General features: G+C 42.6%; 1 long non-coding RNA gene across 1 annotated transcript; it reads right to left on the bottom strand.

Annotated features, from left to right (window-relative positions):
• Window positions 1–1,150: 1,150 nt before the first annotated feature.
• Window positions 1,151–24,237, bottom strand: LOC126281813 (uncharacterized). The gene is made up of 3 exons (XR_007551308.1): window positions 24,146–24,237; window positions 6,080–6,235; window positions 1,151–1,298 (listed from the first exon to the last, which is right to left on the bottom strand). It is a non-coding gene; the product is annotated as an uncharacterized LOC126281813 (long non-coding RNA).
• Window positions 24,238–24,580: the final 343 nt, after the last annotated feature.

Here is a 24,580-nt window from a genome sequence, read left to right as displayed (position 1 = left end):
AACTGTGAAAAAGAAGCAAAACAAAAACAATGAACGGTCCAGGTTTAAGCTGCGGAACAATGAGCGTAGGTGGAGAACCGCGGCGTCGTGTTTATTTGGTTACGGTGTTGGATACCACAGGGGAGACACGTGTCCAAATATCCCTCCTGGTTTTTGTATATATATATTTTTTTCATAAAATTGTGAACTGTCAGTCCGGTCATTGGCGTATCTGTTCACTGTGTTCAGATTTGTGTCTGTGACGTGTCGTAACGTCCATTTGCAGCAGCGACGCTTAAGAAACGGATCTCCACACGTACGTACCTAGTATTTGTTCTACGCAAGTGCCACATGTTATGACTCTTGCGTTCCGTTTTGTAAGTTTTGACTCTTGAACTCCTTTGTTGTGACATACTTCACACCAGTTTGTTTGTTGTTTTCATTTTTGTAAGAGGTATGTGCGGCATCTCGCCTTGTGTCACTATTCATCACAATTACTTGCAACGGTAACATATTCTTACCACATGAATAACATTCTGTAACCATTATAAACTATGAGGATTGCAGGAGGAGGACAGACGCGTCAATGACCTGACGGAAAGTTCATAATTTTGTGAAAAGAAGGGGCCACAATGGAGACCTAAACACGGATTGCTTTGCTGTCCAGCGCCGTGACAACACAAACACTATGCCGTGTTTCCTGTAATTCGCTTGGAGTTACACATCTTGAGCTTGGGCCGTAAGTTTTCAATTTCGTTTTTCTTTTCACAATTCAGTACACCCTCTTCCTGTTTTCATGTTTTATCTGTGATTAGTTTTTCACAGGCTGATCACTGGGACATTTTAGCGCTAAATCTGAAGGGGGTACAATGGGAAGTTTCCCCTGTCAGCACAATCTCGTATTATAAAGACTTCGTTTGTACACTTTATTATGTGTAGAATGGTGTACTCGTACGTTTGACTGCCGCTTCTTTGATGCTGTGTGCTGGCTTCAGAAGTAAAACACAAGTAGATGACATCGTACTCTGTAGGGGGTGTGAATATTCGTTCGCTGTCATTCTAAACAGAATTTTACAGACCAAGGATAACACACTATCTATAGTACAGTCATCACCCTTCAGTTGCCTGTAAGAAATCCAAACAAACTGGAAAGGAACAGGAAACAAGCATATGGCTGAACATGGCAATCACTTTATTATTTTTTAATGACGGCAACTGAAACATGGCAGAACTTTGGCACGAGACACTATAACTTCATCTACAGCAGCTTTCTCCTTCTTGGTTGCATTATGCTACCGCCACCGCTACTTCTTTGCAGTCTGCAACAGAAAAACAGCAAATTAAATACTGTCAATGCTGTGATTTTGACAAATTTGTCACTCGAACTTAAACTCTTATATTATTCTAATCACATTTCACATTTTCCATAGAGAAGAGCCTCTTGAATTTGGAAAGAACTCAGAAATGTTCAATGTACTGGAGAACAGTACAACAGAATGAAAAAAAACTGTGAAATATTGTAACTCAAACGTGTGAATATTAACTACATTGCAATCAAATGAGGAACTGAGAACAACAAGGGCCTAAAGCACAACGTCATCGATTTTGAGATTGTAGCATGGATGCACGCCCCTCCCACTTGAAGATTTTTAGACAAACCACCAATCTCATAGCTCTCACTTATTTTTCTAATCAAGCCTCGACATCCTATACTTCCTATGAAGATATAATGTACTAACTCTGTGTTATGAAATATCAATTAATATTTAAGATTATATTTATTACTAATGTTAATCCACAACATTTTCTTATATAGGGAAGTGACAATAGCGTCTTTAGACAGATGTTAAGTTTGTAATTAATGTGAAACTAGAATCAGAACATAAAGAATAGGTACTAACTGCACCACACACACACAATTGTGACATATTCCAGCACTTCACGGTCTCGTTGTCGTAATTTTCATGAAGCGCATTCTGTGGCTTCAGGTTCAGATAAACCTGTTGAGGCTTGGTTAAAAAAAATAAGCGAGACCTATGAGATTGATGGTTTGTCTAAAAATCTGATTTTCAAAAACAAGTATTTTTCTCCAAACATTGCTATGCTTTGGACCCTTATGATTCTCAGTGCCTTAAATCATTGTAACACCATTTAAGGAATTATCCAAAGATCGTTTAAAATCCACCATTGAATTTTACATTTTTTTTGTATGAGCAGTATTCTACAGCTTCAACTTCAATATATTTCTTTAAAGAAGTCATCGTATTCATTATATTACCATGAATGTTTTTAAATGCACTGAAGCTGTGTGCTCAAGTTAAATATTTTCGTCCAGACATTTCGCCTTGAGATGGAAAAGTTGAGAAATAGGACATTGTTTAATTTACTCGCAACATCAGTTGTACATCTGACTATGTATTGTGTGTTCTATCAGACTGTTAAAAATATTAACTTTATTCTGACATCTACCTGAGTTTTGATGCTGTGAAAATTTGTATGTCAAATATTAATCACAGATTTTGAAAGTGTAACATTACGTGGATATTAAAGACTGTTTATTCCAAATAGCTGCCAACGTAGCAAGCTATGTTTAAAGGTTTCAGTAGGATGGTCTAGAGTCAGTAGGAGATATAATTGTTAGAAAATGTCTCTGAATTAGAAACTGTATTTTAAGAGATGCTATTAAGCTATCCCACCACTGTCTCCCGCCACCCCTTCCCCCTGCCAACGAATAAGAGGAAACAGATTTGGCGTCTCGTTAGCGAGTGTAAACATTCATAGTGAAGAAATTTCTTCGGTGTAAAATATTTACTGTACGTAGTAAAAATTTGCAAGGATTTGAGTCAACAAAAAAGTTTCACAAATTATAAACTACACAACGTACAACTAACTGGGATTACAAAACTGTATCATCAATTTGAATGTGTTATGTAGCTAATACGTGATTTTAAACATGGTGGAATTGAATAAACTAGTAGCCTGTATATATATGGTAAATTTTCAGTGCGTATATAAATGTCACCTGTTGAGTGTACTGTCATTTTTAAACGAAAACCACTCGTCCATTTTTATCCAGCTAGCTGTATACCCAGTCACCAGTAGAACCACTATCCTCACCAAATTCGATTCCTTAAAGAATCGAAATGCCGTTTGTGAAAGAGTTTCAAGTGTCTGATTTCTTTACATATGAGTGTATTTGTGAAAAATTTGACGTTAATCACGTAAAACCATTACAGTTGAAAACGCAAAACTCTAATTATAATGGTTTCATTACTTTCGGTGTATTTACATGCAAACAAATGAAAAATTTCAATTCTAATGACACTCACGTTCATGTTTTTAATGCGGTAATTTTGTAACTCATACGAGAACGATCTTCCTATACAGCTTTTTTCCTTTAATTCTGTAAACAACCTATCTAAGAACCACTTATATTTTTCTGAGAATCTAGTCTTTCCGCTTAGTTAAGTTTCGTGGAATGATACAATTTTGTATCCACCTTCAGTGGTGTATGTGGATACTGTCTGCAATGTGGGTAGGGAACAGAGTTACTAGTAGAGATATAATACATTAAAACGTCATGCTTGCTGCAAAAGCTTCAACACATGAGTAAAGAACAGTCAGTAAGCGATAAACTGTTCTCCCATCTCTGCCTTCTGGATTTGTAGGTAAGAAAAAGTTTAATAAATGTTTGAAATTAAATATAAAATTTGTTTGAAGTTGTCAAGTAATCTCATTATCAATCAATGGATGAGTATATTCTGGATCATTTCCACTCCATTTTGAGAAAGGCAAGTTTTTCGCGTATCTCAGTCTGTATGTTGATGTACCAACTGAACCACGAGTCGTACAATGACAAAATTACGCAGGCACATTCAGTGGTATGTATGGATACTGTCTGCAATATGTCTTGTGACACAGGTAGTAATGAAGAGTTAATAAATTAAAACGTCATCTCTGATGCAGAAGTTTTGCTGCACGAATACCGAAAATATAGCAAGCGATAAACTTTCTGTTGTCATTATTCTGTGGAGTGTGTCATCGAGCAAAAGTTTATAAAATGTTTGAGATTATGCTTAAAGTATGTGGTAATATGCTCAAGTTCTCTCACACTGGATGAAAGCAGCCTGGGTTAGTAGCACACTGTGCATCACTTGGATTCAAGACTGATTAACATTTTCTAACTTGAATCTTTAACATAAGGCTACATGTGGTAATGAGCAGATTATGAAAGAATTTTAAAATTTTTAAATCCGGTCGGTGATTACAAGAAATACTGAGAAACAAAATTTTGTTGCCCCTGAAAGCTGTTAGATAGGCAACCTGCAACTGACACTGAGTTACTGGTTGACCACTTTAGTTGTTCAGTAATATGGCTGGTAGTTAACTATTCAAATCCTTTCAGCAGTATTTAATTAGGTGTTTGATTTAGTGTACACCTCCAATAGTCCCCTTATATCAGCTTTTGTGGCATTTCACTGTAATCTACATGTGACCATCAACAGTCATTGCAGAAAGGCTACGATGATAAATTTGCCCACCAGCCTCATCCCAGACGAGTTCAGTGAGTTCAACATGCAGGTCAGTAGACCAGAGGTAAACGTCGTTTTCTTGAGAAAGCACACTTTTGCATGTGATCTGTGTTGTCATAAAGTGACATGTCAGTTCGGAACTACATCTTAAATTTTCAGTTTTTATGCTTTCTGTTAACATATGATGCACAAGGTGTTGCAAAACTTCGAGTGCTTGTAGAGAGTGTCACGAGGAACAAACTGAGGATAGTAACCTGCGTCTGGAAACGTCATACAACGATGCTACAGAGCGTTGACGTTACAGGCGCTGCCGCGTGCTGCTAGGCCACCTCTCCTGCAGCAAACGTGACTTTGCACTCTGACGAACGTAGGCGGAACGTCTCGCAATGTTGTTTATTATTTAGCTGTGGCAACTGGTTTTCACGATCCCCAGTGGAAAAGAATGTTGCATAGATAGGCCCTTCCTCCTATGAATACACTGCTCTGTTGCCAAAGTGGAATATGTTTTTGGACATCTCCATCCGCAATATATTTTTCTTTTCCATATCCTAAAACACTGGAAATTTTAGAAGATTCCACGAGACAAGTAAACTACATATGGAAAGTTGTGTCCAAAACAACAATCCACTGAGACAATGAAGAATCGAATTGTAGGAGACAAGCCTGTCTACGCAGCAGCTAGTTCCGTCTTTTCCACTGACGATCGTGGCAATCAGTTGCGATAACTGACCAACAAACAACATTGAGAGGCGTTCCATCTACCGTCCGCCGGTGTACAAACTCATGTTTACTACCAAAGGGGTGTTGCTGTCGAACAGCTCTGGTGAGTTATGGAACATAGTGTTTATGTGTACCAAATGAGGCATGAGAGACTCAGTCTGCTTCACATGGCTTCACAGTAACATGCCAGTGATGGTGCTGTGACACATTTATTACTGTTCAAAATTTAATCTTCTCTGAACATTTTGGTGGTATTGCTGCGACTTTAAAAGCTGATTTAATGCGGCCAAATCTTCACTTCGTATTTAATACCACATTTTACCGAAGGAACATATCAGTATTTCCAGCAACAACGCTGTAAGAAACATGTTTTCTTCCTCACACTGCACGTAAATGAACAGATGCGTTTGTGGGAAGCACAAGTAGTTGCTTACGGAAATGTTAGAAGAGTAAGACCGCAAATTGCTTTGCAGTGTGGTCTCACTTGATTTATGTGTTGTACCGCTGACCTTCTAATATAAGTTGGAAAATTAGAGTGGTGTTACAATATTGACACATTTTATTGAGTGATCATTTAGCTTGATATGAATCAGTACAGAGCGAAGTTAGGTGTTTTGTCTCAGGCTGTTACCCGACTGAAAAACATTGTTGGTATAGTATCATTTCTATAGTGGTCAGTTAATGCTTTCTTTTTAAGAACTTGTAGCAGCAAGTACAATTACCGAAGATACTAATCAGACATTTTCAATTTCATATCACTTAAGTTTTCGAATAAGGATTCCTTACTACTGTATATAGTAACAAAAACACCAACAATAACACTAGACTAATGATAATAATGTCGATACCGTCATTTTGCGCACAGTTCCACACAGTCAACATGCACGCGTTTGAGAAGGTTTTGACTTCGCTGCCTCCCTTGCAGACCGCCGTCACAGGACTATACAGTGCTGGGCAGACCTCTGGACAGGCCGCATCACAGCAGGCCAGAACTCCTAGTAGCACTGCAAAACAACAACACAGAAATAGTAGCAGGCGGTCCAACATTTCGTTTTCAAAACATGTATCAGATGGTCCAATAAATAACGCTCGTACCGGATGTAGGGGGTATAATTGCAGATATTTCTGTTGATGAGCGAGGACAGTGGACTGAACAACATTAAATCCGATTTGCTCCATTTGCAGACTAATAAATGCGGCTATTATGAGAAGTATGTTTTTAGGATAGCTATTACCTCCAAGTACATGTGGCACAAGCAAGCCATTAATGTTTATTTTCTCCTGCCACCAGGTCGGGGATTGAAGTGTGGCACATAGATACAGTCTATACTGCCAGGGTCATCCACTTCACAATGAAGTTCTGATTGTGCAGTAAACATCAGGTAGTAAATTACTTGTAAGTGATGTTCTTGTGGGAAGACAGATGCAGAGAAAAAAACAACTGCCACACTGCAGTAGGTACATATTAAGGTACCAATTGTCACCTAAGTAGTAGGGCAAGGAGAGCAACACCCCACTCTGCATTGTTGCCAAATTTATTCAAGATGGCGGATCCAAGATGGCGGCGACAAATGTGGGTAATGATGCAGTGATGTCGTGGGGGCAGGTTCAAATTTTGACATAAGTTATCCAACCATCACCCCTTTCGTGGAATTGGCAGGAAAGAAATGTAGTCTATGCTGGGCTGCTGGAGAGGATAAACGTAAATCTTTATTTTGCATGCAGTGTTTATTTAAACAATTTGTCATAGAGTCCAATTGACCTAGTACACAGTCCTGCCACCAGAAGGTGCTGTCATCCCTCCCATGACATAATGAAAGACGACAGTATGGGGGGAAAATGGCGAGAAAAGGACTCGTCTGTGTCCAGCTGCTGTAGAAAGGAAGGAGTTTTGAAGGACATCATCTTTTCGCCAGTGACTGTTATAGGTTTTTTATTGCGCTATTGCAGTTTCGGGCTTAGGCAAGTATCAAAGGCAGATATTATGGCATTAAGCCATCTTTATGCCAGTGACTGGTATAGATTTTTTTATTGCGCTTTTGCAGTTACTGGCGTAAAGATGATGTTCTTCAGAAAGTTTTGTATGACTGTGAATCCAGCTACAACAAAGACAGAGGAAGGAATGTACTTCATTTAATTTCAGTGCAAAGTTGTAACTATTTATTTAGGGACAGATTTCACGTAGTTTATTTATTTATAATGCTGAAACAAAACACTTTCCCTGTCGTGTTTAGGGACATAATCATAGTCTACAGACCTACATAAACTACTGAAGTAGTTCAGTACACTGTTGTACAGACACGCAAACAATCCGTAAATTGCCAAAACAATGCATGCATAACGCTCTGCAAACACGCTCACTAATTGTGAACTATCGAAATAATGCATTGCACAGCCTACAGGGATGTTTACAGAATAATGCAGTACACGACAAGTTCACTACGCGTAGAAGTGGCGAAATAATGCCTGTATAATGCTCTGCATAAGCGCTCACAAAGCTTAAACAGCCGAAATAATGCAGTGCGCCAAAACTCATTGCATGCAAAAAAAAAAAAAAACCGCTTTCGGACTATCGTTAAGAAATTCGACCGTGATATAGCAGCGAACTGTTTCTTACAGAGCTCTAAGGTGGAATGATGACCGGATGCATTCTTCCTAGTGACCCTAATGGGACAGCCCATCCTATATGCGAAACCCCTCGGACTGTGCACATGTTTACCTAGCCACTGTGGGTGACCCATAGCTGCAGGTCCAGCGCCAAGCGAGATGTTTGCATAATGGCTCAAACTCGCAGGTGCAGCTAAAAGGTTGTCACTGTTATACTGACGTCATATGTCTATGTAAATAAGAGTCAAGTCTCCCTCTTGGAAATCTTAAAGTGTCGCAGAAATAGTTGACGGTCGCTTTCATTGTTGTAGGAGCATTAGTGGTGTCTCAGCTTGTCTGCATGGAAATTCATATGTTACCCTTCTTGGAAATCATGACGTCATGCTTTCAACAAATGTCTTCAAAATGGTGAATGTTCTCACCGCTAAAAGCCATCATCATGTCTACGCATACTTGTGAAAACACTGTTAGTCTTAAAATCATTCTTGTTTTTTGGAAACAGAGCACTGTCTAAGCACAGGCGGGGAAAATCAGAACAATTACGCAAACAGAATTTGAAGCATTGCCCTATAGAAGAGAAAAATGGCTGTAATTTTCAGTGTCCTACAGCTGCTGGTCTGGAGATATCCTTATGCCACAATGGCGGAAGAGCTACAGCATCCCACCAGAGATGGATGGTCTGCTTCAACTTGTGTACACTTCAACAAGGAAGACATCGTGTTACTTTCAGAGCTTTCCATAGATACGTCGCCCCATCTTGGTCATACCAGCCTGTAGAGGCTCGTATGTCCTAGCACAAAGGATGTCTTGTGAGTGAGTGGAGCGTCCTGATTGGCTCTTATTGAATTAACGCGCAAATTACTGATGCTGCCAATGTGGGAGTACTGTCCATATTTCTTTTTTGCAGAAGACACTTTCAGTGGCAAAACTACTTTGCACAGACCGCCATATTGCACTGACAATTAAACATTGCATAAGTAGTCTACAGATCAATAAATATCTCCGTCTCACGTGTGATGAAACGAGACCATCCTGTTTCGACACATTTCTCTAAACTACCAAAGATTTATGCGATGTACTCCGTTCCTCTGTCACATGTTGGGTATAAAGTTGGGACTTCAGTTTAATAACTAAGATAATTGTAAGTTAGCGACAGGTGTTTGTGAGGCACTACAATCCCCATGTATGCATTTGCTTGACAGATGTCCTGTTTACAGAGCTAGAGGTTGTATGAAGTGTAATTTCACATGTCATCCCCGTTTTCAAGAACGGGTGTCGAACAGATGTGCAGAACTATAGACCTATATCTCTCACGTCGATCAGTTGTAGAATTTTGGAACACATATTATGTAGAATGTAATGACTTTTCTGGAGACTAGAAATCTACTCTGTAGGAATCAGCATGGGATTCGACAATGACGGTCGTGTGAAATCCAGCTCGCGCTATTCGTCCACGAGACTCAGAGGGCCATAGACGCTGGTTCACAGGTACATGCCGTGTTTCTTGACTTCCGCAAGGCGTTCGACATATTTCCCCACAGTCGTTTAATGAACAAAGTAAGAGCATATGGACTATCAGACCAATTGTGTGATTGGATTGAAGAGTTACTAGATAACAGAACGTAGCATGTAATTCTCAATGGAGAGAAGTCTTCTGAAGTAAGAGTGATTTCAGGTGTGCCGCAGGGGAGTGTCATAGGACCGTTGCTATTCACAATATACATAAATGACCTGGTGGATGACATCGGAAGTTCACTGAGGCTTTTTGCAGATGATGCTGTGGTGTATCGAGAGGTTGTAACAATGGAAAATTGTACTGAAATGCAGGAAGATCTGCAGCGAATTGACGTATGGTGCAGGGAATGGCAACTGAATCTCAATGTAGACAAGTGTAATGTGCTGCGAATACATAGAAAGATAGTTCCCTTATCATTTAGCTGCAAAATAGCAGGTCAGCAACTGGAAGCAGTTAATTCCATAAATTATCTGGGAGTACGCATTAGGAGTGATTTAAAATGGAATGATCATATAAAGTTGATCGTCGGTAAAGCAGATGCCAGACTGAGATTCATTGGAAGAATCCTAAGGAAATTCAATCCGAAAACAAAGGACATAGGTTACAGTACCCTTGTTCGCCCACTGCTTGAATACTGCTCAGCAGTGTGGAATCCGTACCAGATAGGGTTGATAGAAGAGATAGAGAAAATCCAACGGAGAGCAGCGCGCTTCGTTACAGGATCATTTAGTAATCGCGAAAGCGTTACGGAGATGATAGATAAACTCCAATGGGAGACTCTGCACGAGAGACGCACAGTAGGTCGTAAAGGGCTTTTGTTAAAGTTTAGAGAACGTACCTTCACCGAAGAGTCAAGCAGTATATTGCTCCCTCCTACGTATATCTCGCGAAGAGACCATGAGGATAAAATCAGAGAGATTAGAGCCCACACAGAAGCATACCGACAGTACTTCTTTCCACGAACAATACGAGACTGGAATAGAAGGGAGAACCGATAGAGGTATTCAAGGTAACCTCCGCCACACACCGTCAGGTGGCTTGCGGAATATGGATGTAGATGTAGATGTAGTAACGCCTCTGCTGTGCGTTTCCTTGTAAGAGGTATTCTCCGTTACTAAAAATCATGTTATATAGGATTGATGTGGGCATAGTATTATTTCTGAACCCTGATCAGATGTGCGTAGGGGATGCTATATGTCTCTGGAAAGCTATATTGTACATGTGTCATATAGAATCATTTCACAGTTTGTTACCATAGTTTATCGTAGAGAAACGTGCAAGAAGGATGTATGTCATGCACTGGAAATACACTCCTGGAAATTGAAATAAGAACACCGTGAATTCATTGTCCCAGGAAGGGGAAACTTTATTGATACATTCCTGGGGTCAGATACATCACATGATCACACTGACAGAACCACAGGCACATAGACACAGGCAACACAGCATGCACAATGTCGGCACTAGTACAGTGTATATCCACCTTTCGCAGCAATGCAGGCTGCTATTCTCCCATGGAGACGATCGTAGAGATGCTGGATGTAGTCCTGTGGAACGGCTTGCCATTCCATTTCCACCTGGCGCCTCAGGTGGACCAGCGTTCGTGCTGGACGTGCAGACCGCGTGAGACGACGCTTCATCCAGTCCCAAACATGCTCAATGGGGGACAGATCCGGAGATCTTGCTGGCCAGGTTAGTTGACTTACACCTTCTAGAGCACGTTGGGTGGCACGGGATACATGCGGACGTGCATTGTCCTGTTGGAACAGCAAGTTCCCTTGCCGGTCTAGAAATGGTAGAACGATGGGTTCGATGACGGTTTGGATGTACCGTGCACTATTCAGTGTCCCCTCGACGATCACCAGAGGTGTACGGCCAGTGTAGGAGATCGGTCCCCACACCGTGATGCCGGGTGTTGGCCCTGTGTGCCTCGGTCGTATGCAGTCCTGATTGTGGCGCTCACCTACACGGCGCCAAACACGCATACGACCATCATTGGCACCAAGGCAGAAGCGACTCTCATCGCTGAAGACGACACGTCTCCATTCGTCCCTCCATTCACGCCCGTCGCGACACCACTGGAGGCGGGCTGCACGATGTTGGGGCGTGAGCGGAAGACGGCCTAACGGTGTGCGGGACCGTAGCCCAGCTTCATGGAGACGGTTGCGAATGGTCCTCGCCGATACCCCAGGAGCAACAGTGTCCCTAATTGGCTGGGAAGTGGCGGTGCGGTCATCTGCGGCACTGCATAGGATCCTACGGTCTTGGCGTGCATCCGTGCGTCGCTGCGGTCCGGTCCCAGGTCGACGGGCACGTGCACCTTCCGCCGACCACTGGCGACAACATCGATGTACTGTGGAGACCTCACGCCTCACGTGTTGAGCAATTCGGCGGTACGTCCACCCGGCCTCCCGCGTGCCCACTATACGCCCTCGCTCAAAGTCCGTCAACTGCACATACGGTTCACGTCCACGCTGTCGCGGCATGCTACCAGTGTTAAAGACTGCGATGGAGCTCCGTATGCCACGGCAAACTGGCTGACACTGACGGCGGCGGAGCACAAATGCTGCGCAGCTAGCGCCATTCGACGGCCAACACCGCGGTTCCTGGTGTGTCCGCTGTGCCGTGCGTGTGATCATTGCTTGTACAGCCCTCTCGCAGTGTCCGGAGCAAATATGGTGGGTCTGACACACCGGTGTCAATGTGTTCTTTTTTCCATTTCCAGGAGTGTATATATGTTACATTGGAATATTAACAGTGTTGCATTCCACATGGCTAATAGGTTGTAAACTGAAGCAATCTAACATTGTACCTTGTTCTTAAGTGCAGAACATTGTAGCCTTAGGAGTCCACGTGTTTATATTCTCTCTTACCAGTACATTCCTGGTACTAATCCCAAACACTATAACAATTGCAAAATGCTTCAAACTCCATCTATCTGGAGCTCCATCATGCTTAAAAACCACCCATTTCTTATTCTTCTCAACCGTCTGCTATTATGTCACAATACTTTCAAATCTATTTCCATACGCCGATAAGGGGTGTTAAACTCCTCGACATGGGTGTATCTGGTGAAATCTTGTGCACTTGGATGGGTGCGGAACAGCATCTTCCATTCATTCACGAGATGTAGAATGTAGCGGTCTACTTCTGGTGAGCTGCGGATTAAATCAGTAACGGTGCTGCAGGGCAGGTTGCTCAAAAACAGTGGGAGGGGATCTTTCAGTCTCTGACTTTACCCTAAGAATGCGAGAATGCCCTGTTACTCCCATATGCATAGAGAAAGATTGTAAATTATACTCTATGCTCGAGGTGCTAGAAATATGAAGATGTATACGAGGTGCTATCCAAAAATTTCAGGACTGGTGCTGCCATCTGTTGACAATCTTACCTTGGACTAATGGTCAAGACCACCCTCGAAGTAGTTCCTGTCTGCACGTACACACCGATCCCAGCGCTTCTGCCACTGGTCCTGTTCTTTGAGGGTGTTTATCACAGCCATCGATGCTTCTTGAATTCTCTCTAGAGTGTCGAACCAACGGCCTTTCAACTTCAGTTTCAGTTTTGGGAACAGCGCGAAGTCGCAAGGTGCCATACATGCTGAGTATGGTGGGTGGGGTACAACCGCCATGTTGTTTTTTGCCAAAAATGTCCTTGTGAGAAAGGACGTGTGATAAGGCGCATTTCATGATGCAGCAGCCAGTTCCCTTGACGCCAAAGTTCTGGCCGTTGTCACTGCATATTTTCATGGAGCTGTCGCAAAACGTCACAGTATTACTCGGAATTCACTGTTTGGTTGGGTGGGACGAATTCTTTGTGCACAATTCCCTTGGTATGAAAGAAAACGATGATCATGCTCTACACTTTCCTCTTCACATGTCTCGCTTTTTTGGGTCTTGGAGAGCCCGGGCTCATCCACTGGGACGATTTTTGCTTTGTCCATGGGTCATAACTCTAAATCCAGCTCTCATCGCCGCTGATAACCCGTGACAAGAAGGTTGGATCATCAGATGCGGTCTGACGAAGGTCCGCTGTTCTGCACGTGGATCCATCATAAAACCGCCACACAGCAAGTACAGAGTATTACGGAAATCACTGTGGACACGCAACACGTCCTCCCAGCTGAATAGCACTCCGCACACTGACTCATCAGATATGCAGCTCTCGCCACCTGGCGCTGCAAAGATCTACTACCCCTACTTGCCAGATGGCGGCACCAGCCCCGAAAATTTTGGATTCCACCTCGAATGTTCGAGAATTAACAATGAATGGACGTACTGCACAGTCATCTATCTACGTTTGCAATGGTACTCGCAAAGTAGAGGAGGGGCGGTTTAATGATGATACTGAAACTGGGAAGCATGCTGTTGCGTCATTGGTCGGTGTTTAAATTACTGTAAAATTGCTAAAATTGTTCACACTATCAACTGAATGTGAATGTCGTGTGGCTAGGGCCTCCCGTCAGGTAGACCATTCGCCGAGTGCAGGTCTTTCGAGTTGACGCCACTTCGGCGACCTGCACGTCGATGGAGATGAAATGATGATCATTAGGGCAACACAACATCCAGCCCCTGAGAGGAGAAAATCTCTGAAGCAGCCGGGAATCGAACCCGGGCCCATAGGATTGACATTCTGACCACCAGAGGCGGACACATTATCATGTGTGATTGACTGACATCGCTTGGAGAAAGAGTCTTGGGGGAGGGGCAAAAACTTCTGGGGATGGCTAGCACCGAAACAGTGATTGGGTACATGACTGCAATATGAGGAATCAATCGAAATGGAACACAGATGAGTTTAAATGTAGGGGCCGTCAGTCACCTTTGGAAAGCAGTTTGTAAACGCTCCACAACGCTGCAAAACTCTCCCAGTTTCCTAATGTTATGACTGTACTTTATTTAAAATCATCTAGTGTTTGAGTGTGACTGTGTGTGTGTGTGTGTGTGTGTGTGTGTGTGTGTGCTGTGGCAGCAGCAGCAACAACATGATTGACACCTTTCCGTGAGAGGCAACGGATCAGAACGTGTTGTCAATTTAGAACCTTACACAGACCTCGAAGTCGTGGTGGAAAAAACAAAGCGTATGGCAGTGTACAAAGAGTGTTACAACAGAAATAAAACATTCTTTCAAACAGCGACACGGAGAACCTCTCTTGCGACTGACAGTATAGTCTGTAGAAAAGGTTATCCTCCTCTCACTGTATGAGCGTTGACAGGATACACAGGTCTGTGCAAGCGACTTCACTCACTGGCCATGTGTTCCAGTGGATGAATACCTGTATACTTAATAGGATCGCCACATGTGTTCGATGCCGGCACGCAGACAGCATTTGCTTTCGTTTTATCAGAAGAGAGAGAGCTGTGGTACACCCCAAAATCTCATCGAGTTCTCTATCGGATGAAGTTAGCAGAGCTTTTATAGTTCATAATTTTTCTCTGTTGCATGGTACAGAATATCGCTGATATAATTTTGGGGTGATAGACGTGAATGGACCCTGAGGGATGCAGATCTGCTTTGGACTTCAATACCTGCATGATGTTGAGTCTTCCTAATTTTCCTGATAAGAAACACACGACCATAACTGTTTGTACTGTCTTTATACTGCCTCGTTTTGCAGGAGCGGGCTTCGTTTTTCGCTGACCTTATACATCGTACAATGTTGGTGAAGATACGACAACATGTTCCCATTTCCATCAAATGGTCAGAACATGGTCCTGTCGCACTAAATCAGCCTAGACTGTTTCTACAAGGGCTGCAGAATGTGGTAGATATAGCTCTCTCCAGCTTCTGTTCAGTTCTGACTTAAATTGGAACTATCACATGCGCAAAGCTGCAGGGATAGCAGTCCAGAGACTGAGGAGCAGTTGCAAGATCCATAGGGACTATCTAAAACCACGTTGGAATTTTACTGTTGCAGATGGGTTCGAAAAAGATGACTCGTTTCGAAATATGAGAGTACCAGAAATATGATTCACTTGTGGCTGTAATCATTAAAAGACTTCTCCATAGGATCCAATGCAGGTATGTGGTTGAATGGAAAGACTTGATTTCAGATCACAGACAGCATTTCTACTGGAAAGCATAGCACCAGAGATTTGAAAAGCTACTGTGCATATCTCACAACCTCGATCAGCACACCATCTACTATGTGTGATAATTCGCAATCAACCATCACTTATAACCCAGTGAATATATCGCAGAACCTCTCATGTGGCATCAAGACAGAATGCGATTCAAATACTGTAGAAATATCTAGCGGCGGCATGAGGAAGTTGCAAATACTGGCTTCATTCCGCGTTCCTTAGTCCAATCACTTCCTAAATTCGGTGATTTTATTCAATGTCGCAGTATTTGTGTGGAAAAAGCACTTCAATTGAGGGTAATGCAATACTTCGATCTATAAATCCAGCACAACTTTTAACATGGATACTTGTACGCGCCGGTAGAACCAAGGACGATTGTGACAGTAACATAGTCTTTGCGATCGTGTTTCTAACATCTGGCGGCTTGTAAGACGATTACGCCTCTCTTTCTAAGACACAGTGGTACCGCTGGCAAGAAAAACTTATGAGACATGTCCTCCCATCGCTGATTTTCGCTGAGCATTGTCTCACATCGCCAGAAATCAGTTATTGGTGAAATATTATACTCAGTAGTTGAGGATGTGTGGTAGGTTCGCCTTGTGAGGCTCAGGCTTATAAAGTACGTGTGTATGTGTGTGTGTGTGTGTGTGTGTGTGTGTGTGTGTGTGCGTGCGTGCGTGCGTTCCGACATGTGCAAAGGAAATGACTATGTTCAGTCGTAAGGAAGGTATGGATTTGACGTTGAATAATGTGATAGCTGCAAAGCGAATTGAAGATTTTTTTTTTACTTGGAGAAGTACTGTATGTTGAGTCATAAGAATGGTACAGATGTTTCCATTTCCAGAGCCACAGCCGTCGGCAGGGGGTATTTCTTATACACTCCTGGAAATGGAAAAAAGAACACATAGACACCGGTGTGTCAGACCCACCATACTTGCTCCGGACACTGCGAGAGGGCTGTACAAGCAATGATCACACGCACGGCACAGCGGACACACCAGGAATCGCGGTGTTGGCCGTCGAATGGCGCTAGCTGCGCAGCATTTGTGCACCGCCGCCGTCAGTGTCAGCCAGTTTGCCGTGGCATACGGAGCTCCATCGCAGTCTTAAACACTGGTAGCATGCCGCGACAGCGTGGACGTGAACCATATGTGCAGTTGACGGACTTTGAGCGAGGGCGTATAGTGGGCATGCGTGAGGCCGGGTGGACGTACCGCCGAATTGCTCAACACGTGGGTCGTGAGGTCTCCACAGTACATCGATGTTGTCGCCAGTGGTCGGCGGAAGGTGCACGTGCCCGTCGACCTGGGACCGGACCGCAGCGATGCACGGATGCACGCCAAGACCGTGGGATCCTATGCAGTGCCGTAGGGGACCGCACGGCCACTTCCCAGCAAATTAGGAACACTGTTGCTCCTGGGGTATCGGCGAGGACCATTCGCAACCGTCTCCATGAAGCTGGGCTACGGTCCCGCACACCGTTAGGCCGTCTTCCGCTCACGCCCCAACATCGTGCAGCCCGCCTCCAGTGGTGTCGCGACAGGCGTGAATGGAGAGACGAATGGATGCGTGTCGTCTTCAGCGATGAGAGTCTCTTCTACCTTGGTGCCAATGATGGTCGTATGCGTGTTTGGCGCCGTGCAGCTGAACGCCACAATCAGGACTGCATACAACCGAGGCACACAGAGCCAACACCCGGCATCATGGTGTGGGGAGCGATCTCCTACACTGGCCGTACACCTCTGGTGATTGGCGAGGGGACACTGAATAGTGCACGGTACATCCAAACCGTCATCGAACCCATCGTTCTACCATTCCTAGACCGGCAAGGGAACTTGCTGTTCCAACAGGACAATGCACGTCCGCATGCATCCCGTGCCACCCAACGTGCTCTAGAAGGTGTAAGTCAACTATCCTGGCCAGCAAGATCTCCGGATCTGTCCCCCATTGAGCATGTTTGGGACTGGATGAAGCGTCGTCTCACGCGGTCTGCACGTCCAGCACGAACGCTGTTCCACCTGAGGCGCCAGGTGGAAATGGCATGGCAAGCCGTTCCATAGGACTACATCCAGCATCTCTACGATCGTCTCCATGGGAGAATAGCAGCCTGCATTGCTGCGAAAGGTGGATATACACTGTACTAGTGCCGACATTGTGCATGCTCTGTTGCCTGTGTCTATGTGCCTGTGGTTCTGTCAGTGTGATCATGTGATGTATCTGACCCCAGGAATGTGTCAATAAAGTTTCCCCTTCCTGGGACAATGAATTCACGGTGTTCTTATTTCAATTTCCAGGAGTGTAGTTCGCTCATTGTCGAATGTCGTCCAATTGAGACCGCAATCGTAACATTTAATTGTAAGTACAGCGATAGAATATATGGGGCCAGTCCAGTTTCCTAGGACTATTCTGCCTGGTGTGCGAGTAGTAAGGAATCTTTAGTAAGTACATGAAGCTATGAATGGACAATAGCTATCGCTTCTACCCAATGTATCTACAGTAATGTAAACTCATATAGACCAATATTCCATTATAATAAACATATATATATATATATCACAGTATAGGTGGAGTCTTTGGTTAGTAATTAAAGCGTGCTGGTACTGACTTCAGTTGCAGCAAGTTTTTAAATTTTGCATAAAAATCGTCGGAAATACCGGTTCGATACTTGTGGCTTAAGAAGTCACTCTTGTTCTGCCTACGGCATTACAAAAGATAACAGAGGAGCGTACAGAGCTTTAGACAACCTCTTGCCCTTGGAGTGAGAAACTGCCCCTGAAAGGCGGACGAATAAGTGATGATCAAAAGCATTTGAATCTAAATCAATATGTTTACTCTGCAGTTCAGTTAGGTGCTTGGCAGAGGGTTCACTCAACCACCTTTAAGCTACTTTTATACCGTTCTACTCTCGAATAGCGCGCGGGAAAAACGGACATTTGAATCTTTCCATGCGAGTTCTGATTTCTCTTAATTTATTATGATGATCACTTCTCCCTTTGTGGGTATGTGCCGACCAATTATTTGTACACTCTGAGGAGAAAGTTGGTGATTGTAATTTAATGAGAAAAATGCTTTTGTTATATCGACTGCCAACCCAATTCATGTATCATATCCGTAACATTATTTTCCTTTTTTCACGATAATACAAAACGAGTTCCCCTACCTGGAACTTTTTCGATATCTTCTGTCAGTCTTATCTGACGCGGATTCCACACTCCATAGCAATTCTCCAGAAGAAGGCACACAAGCGTAGTGTAAGCACCCTCTTTAGTTGATCTGTTACATTTCCTAAGTGTTCTGCCAATAAATCGCAGTCTTTGGTTTGCTTTCCCCACAACATAATCTATGTGATCGTTCCCATTTAAATTATTCGTAGTTGTAATCCCTAAGCATTTAGTTGAGTTTACAGCCTTTAGATTTGTGTAACATATCGTGTAACTTTAATTAGCGAATTCCTTTTAGTGCTAATGCGAATGTCTTCACGCTTTTTGTTATTTAAATCCAACTACCCTTTTTGCATCATGCTGATATCTTGCCTAAACCAGTTTGCAATTCGTTTTATCATCCGATGACTTAACATTACGGTAAATGACACAATCACCCACTTGCAAACAACATGAGAGGGCTGCTCAGATTGTCTCTTATATCGTTTATGCAGATCAGTAACGACAGAGGGCCTGTAACACTTCCTTGACGAACGTCAGGTATTACTTTTGTTTTACTATATGACTTACCGTCAGTTATGACGAAATGTGACTTTCGTAACAGGAAATGAAGAATTCAGTCACACAACTGACACTATTCTCCACAGGCACGCAATTTAATTGCACGTCGCTTGTGAGAAACGGTGTCAAAAGCCTTCTGGAAATCTAAAAATATTGAATCAAATTGACGTCCCTGTCGAAAGCACTCATTGCTTCGTGACAATAAAGAGCTAGTTGTGTTTCACAAGAACAATATTTTCTGAATCCGTGTTGGCAGTTTGTCAATAAATCGTTTTCTTCGAGGTGATTCTTAATGCTCGAGCACAATATACGTTCCAGAATCGTATTGCATATCCACGCTAATAACATGGACCTGTAATTCAGAGGTTTTCCTTTCTTGGATACTGGTGTGACCTGTGCAACTTGCCAGTCTTTGGGTACGGGTCTTTCGACGAGCGAGCGGTTGTAACGGTATATGATTGCTAAGTATGGAGCTATTGTATCAGCATAGTCTGGAAGAAACCTGACTGGTAAACAATCTTGCCTTTCTTAAGTGCTTTAAGCAGCTTCGCTACACCGACTTTATATACTTCTAAGTCACTATACACTTCGAAGTTACTATATACTTCTAAGTTACTATATACTTCTAAGATACTCATGTTGTCATTTGTTCTTGATTCGGATTCTGGAATATTTATTTCGTCTTCTTTTGTGAAGGAATTTCGAAAAACCATGTTTAGGAACTCTGTTTTAGCGGCACTGTCATTAATAACATTACCACTGTTACCTCGTTCTTTACATACGACCAGAAACTCTTTGGATTTTCTGCCAGATTTCGAGACAGAGTTTTGTTGTGGGAAGTATTACAACCATCTCGCATTGAAGTTGGCGCCAGAGTACGAGCTTCTGTAAAACTTCTCCAGTTTTGGGGATTTTGCGTTCTTTTAAATTTGGCGTTTGTTCCCGCCGTTTCTGCAATAGTGCGAATGCAAAAGGCAACGGAAACAATTCCATTACAGATACATAATGTGTGTCCATATGACCTTTGGCCTTTAGTTGAGAAAGTGTCATTACGACCCCTACAATGGGTAAAGATTCCCGAGAGTAAAACTATTCAAAACTCCAGGAGGAATCTGGCAAGGGAGTGGCGACCATCAGAAAAAGACTGAGTAACCAACGAAAAGACGACATTCTACAAATCGGAGTGTGGAATTTTAGATTTTTTCAGCAATAGGAAAGCTAGGGAGTCTGCAAAGGGTAATGCAAAGCCTCAGTCTGGACTTAGTGGCGGTCAGCGGAGTGAAATGGAAAGAGTATAAGGATTTATGCTTGGACGAATATAGGCGAGTATCGACAGCTACAGAAAATGATGTAGTGGGGGAAGCATCCGTTATGAATAGGAGGATAGGACGGAGAATGAGTTACTGTGACTAGTTTAATGATACGGTTGTTCTCAGTAGAATCGACAGCAAATCAACACGGGCAGTAGTAGTTCAGGTCCATGTGCCATCGTCACAAGCAAAATATGAGGAGATGCAGAAAGTCTATGAGAATATTGAACACGTAATTCAGTATGAAAAGGGTGATTAAAATCAAATAATCATGAGTGATTGGAAAGGAACGGAAGACAAAGTTAAGGGACAATATGGGCTCGGTAAAAGGAATGAGAGACGAGAAAGTTTAAATCAGTTACGCAATAAATTTCAGGTAGTAATAGTAAATGCACTGCTGAAAAATGACAGGAGAGGAGGATACACTTGCAAAAGCGGTGGAAATACAGGAAGATTCCTGCTGTATTACGTCATAGTCAGATAGAGATTCTGAAATCAAATGTTATATGGTAATGCGTAACCAGGAGCAGATGTAGACTCCAATAACAATGTAGTAATGATGAAGAACAGTTTCAAGTTTAAAAGAATCTTTCGAAAGAATCAAAGTAGACACAAGTTGGGATAATGAAGTACTGTGGAGCGATTCTGTGAGTTTGAAGTTTTCTAAGGCTGTAGAGCCTGTGATAACGGGCGCGTTAGTGGAAGAGGTATGTACTTCTCTAAAAAGTGCAGTCACGGAAGTTAGTCACGGGTATATACGCACAAGGCAGGTAACTGCAAAGAAACTTTGTGTAGCAGAAGAAACACTTCAGGTGACCAACGAAAAAAGGACGTACAAAAAATGTTCAGAAGGAAGGCAGATTAGTGTTTAGCGTCCAGTTGGCAGTGAGGTAATTAGAGACGGGACACAAGCTCGGATTATAAAAAGATGGGGAGGAAATAGACCGTGCCCTTCGAAAAGTAAGGAACCCAGCATTTGGCTGGAACCGTTTAGAGAAATCACGGAAAACTTAAATCTGTACGGGCAGACGTGGTTTTGAATCGTCACTCTTCCCAAGGGAGTAGGGCAGGAAAGTCAAGGCGAAACGAGTGCAAGAAAATTCGATGAAATCGAAAAAGAAATGATGGTCGGAACGACTGATTCAGCATCAGCAAATTATCTTCGTTGTAATTACAAGCAAAGCGTCAACACTGAGGGCGCAAGAGAAAGCCAGCGTTAAACATAGAGGAGAGAGCGGACAGTTAGAGAGATATCACCGAAAGCCTCTGCAAAAGGGAAGAGCTGTGGCAACCAAACGACTCTTCATGTTGGTTTGTAGAATATACTGTGTGAGCCTGAAGACATACTTCCAGAGACATAACATTCACAGAATATCGTGGATAGAGCAGATAAATATGAGAATTATCAGCTTAACAGCTCCTGCATCCAAGTTGCTGACAAAATAATGTACAGAAGAATGGAAAATAAAATTGAGGGTCTGTTACATGACGATCAGTTTGATTTTCGCAAAAGCAAAGGCACCAGAGAGGCAGTTCTGACGTTGTTCTTGGGTAATGGAAGCAAGGCTTAAGAAACATCGAGACACGTTCATACGGCTTTTTGACCAAGAACATATTCGAAATTCTGAGGGAAATGGAATTAAGCTTTAGTGAAAGATGTGTAATACGTAAAAAAACGAAGAGGGGAAAAGGAGAATGGAAGTCCAAGAATGAATTGCTAGGATTACATAAAAATGTCATCCATCATTTTATCGTCAATATAAAGATAAAAGATTTTCGTAGAAAACATGGATATGGCTTTTCTCCCCTACGACGGAAATGAAATGTAGGTTCAGGAGTGGAATTAAAATTCAGCTTGAAACAATGTCAATGACAACATTCTTCAATGACACTGATATCCTTAGTGAAAGTGAGGAATAATTGCAGGATATTTAAATGGAAAGAGCACGCACTATGGATTGAGAATACGCTGAAGAAAGACTAATTACTAAGGAGTATCAGAAATACGATTAGCGATAATCTTAAACCTTAAGTATTCACGTCGCTTTAAAAAACTCGAGAGTTTTTTCCTTCTGTAACGGGCTTTTGACATGGTGGAAAATAAAGTTAGCCGTCCAACGTAAATTGTTCGGTTCTCTCTTGAGCTCTACTTAACACCGCTGTCGCTCTCATTTTTTCGATGTTATGCGTGTTCCCCCCGAGGCGACTACCTGTGTCACTGCGTAATTCAGCGAAGTGACCCGACGCGACCATCTGCGCTATTCAGTTCACCAGAGAGTAGGACCTGACGCAAGCGTTTACGTGTAATTACCGTCAGTGTCTTCCACGTGCATCAGTTCGTAAGTAAATGTGTTGCTATCACTTGGCTGTCAGCTTTAAGAAGTGTTCATTGAATACAAAGAAGGTTACAACGTCGTTGTTCACGTACTTTTAGAAAATGTCTTAGTTTCTCACATATGGGAAAATTATGCCAGGGCGTCTATGAACTGATGGCGAACAGTCTCTGCGGAAATTTCAGAAAGTGGAGGCCGCGACATCGAAATAAGGGAGCGTGATACGGATTCATATGTGGCTGCCACTTCAAGCGGCGAATCGTCGAGTTCACTGGTTAGTAAATATTGGAATATGACTTAAGATAGGCAAGCTAAATCGTATACGAAACCAGTTAGTCATAGGGGAAGAGCCAAAAGTCATAACATTATTTCTGATTAACCAGGTGCTTTAGCGCTAACTGCACAGCAAAGAGTCCAATGAAAATCTTTTCTCTTTATATTGAGTATAAAATGATGGATGACATTTTTATATAAATATGCACACAATAAACGTTTGCGGGCAGTTTGACGAATATAGTGCACAGGATGCAGATCGTTTACAGACGAATGGTTTTCTGGATCTCCTACTACGCAGGAACTTAGAGAGTTTTCCATTTCCATTTCAAAGATGTATGTGATGTAAGTGAGTCTGATGTATTTGCAGTTATTACGCGATGTAGAAACTACTTCTTTTCTTTTACTTCGCTTTATTAACTTCGATGACAAAAGCACTATCCATTAGATGAAAACACTGCCAAGTTAGCTGCTGTGTGTGAACTTATCACAGCTTTCCAAAATAAATATTTGAAGCTATACATTCGTGGAGAAAATGTGGCAATTGACGAACATTAATTACATTTCGAGGACTGTCTGTATGAACACTTTTACCCATATCTACAAGTTTATCACACAGCCAAGAATACTCATGATCTCAACATCAAGTAAAAAAGTTTGCGTTCTGTTGCGCCACAGCATAGTATACGTCCGTATAAGACGTTATGGAGATGAATGCTATAAACCAGCTACAGCTGCTTATACCGAAACACTCTGCATTCAGAAAAGCTGGATGTATCCGTGTAGTGGTGAAGAGCCTGATTACAAGTACAAAAGCCTTACGTGGAGGTTCGGCGATAGGTTAAATAAAAGTTATGAGCTAGTGGTAGAAAAATGAGAAAAATGGGCTACAGTTACAAAATCAAATGTATTTGGTAGCGTTCAGAGACTGAATCCAACTAACATTACTGGCGAAACAGTAAAGAAAATCTCTATTGAAAACTAAGAATAGCCTCTTTACTTACGCTAAAACGATAAAAACTACGTCTCGAATTTGCCAAGTACCGAAGACATGCAATATAGGAACTCACCGAGGGCGGCAATAACGAAATACTTCATTTCGGCAGTGGTCAGCTGGCTCTGCAGGCACGCCGATCTGTGTGATGCGTTATATAGGGAGTGCCATTAGTGCTGGAAGTCCCCCGGTCACAGTCAAAGTCATCTGTGTAATCTGTTTCCAGATTCCCCAGCATCCACCTGTGACCTTGAATTAGCTCGACAGTGGGACTCATCTCTAAACGCACACATAGTGCAAATTGTACTACCACTATAGTTCCTGAACCTCCAGTATTTCATGTATATGGTCGAAGTAAACTGTAATTACTACCATTTTAGACAAAAGCAGATTCCTAGCATTCTAATTTCGCGGAAGCGACAACGCAGCTATCCTCTGGGAATATAGGTACATCATTTCTAACGATCTGTTTTTCCTGACGATGAGTGTCGAGCAGTGAGATACGCCCACT

Source organism: Schistocerca gregaria, chromosome 7 (genome assembly GCF_023897955.1).
Source record: "Schistocerca gregaria isolate iqSchGreg1 chromosome 7, iqSchGreg1.2, whole genome shotgun sequence".
NCBI classification, from domain to species: domain Eukaryota; kingdom Metazoa; phylum Arthropoda; class Insecta; order Orthoptera; family Acrididae; genus Schistocerca; species Schistocerca gregaria.
The sequence above is the reverse complement of the archived record's forward strand: the minus strand, read 5'-3'. Positions and strand labels throughout refer to the sequence as shown.